Source organism: Gossypium hirsutum, chromosome A06, assembly GCF_007990345.1.
Source record: "Gossypium hirsutum isolate 1008001.06 chromosome A06, Gossypium_hirsutum_v2.1, whole genome shotgun sequence".
Lineage (NCBI taxonomy): Eukaryota > Viridiplantae > Streptophyta > Magnoliopsida > Malvales > Malvaceae > Gossypium > Gossypium hirsutum.
In genome coordinates, this window is record NC_053429.1 from 37,283,657 (window position 1) to 37,284,484 (window position 828).

The 828-nt window shown below is 38.3% G+C and overlaps 1 non-coding gene across 1 annotated transcript; it reads right to left on the reverse strand.

Moving 5' to 3' along the window:
* Positions 1–509: 509 nt before the first annotated feature.
* LOC121231489 (small nucleolar RNA R71) lies at positions 510–616 on the reverse strand. Its single transcript, XR_005929547.1, has one exon. It is a non-coding gene; the product is annotated as a small nucleolar RNA R71 (small nucleolar RNA).
* Between the last annotated feature and the right edge of the window lie 212 nt (positions 617–828).

The window sequence follows — 828 nt, forward strand, 5'->3', positions numbered from 1 at the left end:
CCGATGAGAAATAAGGTGAAGCCTACAATACATAGAGGAAGAGCGAGAGGGCGATATTCACACTAATACCGATGAGATGGCTAAAAATTAGAATAATCCGCTACCTCCTGTGGTTGCTGCAAATCCAGTAGATCATAATTCCGCTCCTCGTATTATGTATGATTATGTTAAACCTACTTTAACAGGAACTAAATTGAGTATACCTGTTGTTGTTGCAAATAATTTTGAACTGAAACCTAACACGATTCAAATGATACCAATAGTTTGTTCAGTTTGATGGTTTGCAGGACAAGGATCCAAACACTCATTTAGCAAATTTTCTGGAATTCTGCGACACTTTTAAGATTAATAGTGTTTCTGACGATGCTATTCGCCTTTGGTTATTTCCCTTTTCATTGAGGAATAAGGCTAAACAGTGGTTGAACTCATTACCACGAGGGTCAATCACCACTTGGGAACAAATAACCAAAAAATTTTTACTTAAATATTTTCTGACGGCTAAAACGACTAAACTGAGGAATGATATCTCTTCTTTTATGCAGATGGATCTAGAAACTCTTTATGATGCATGGAAGAGATATAAGGACTTATTGAGAAGATGCCCTCACCATAGGTTACCTCTATGGCTGCAGATTCAGACTTTTTACAACGGTGTGAACCCCTAAACAAGGAAACTGATCGATGCAGCCACCGGTGGAACTTTAAACAATAAAACACCTGAAGAGGCTTACGAATTTATTGAAGAGATGTCGCTGAATAACTATCAGTGGCAAGTCATGAGAACGAAGCCCACAAAAGTAGCTAGTGTTTTCAACCTCGACACGATCA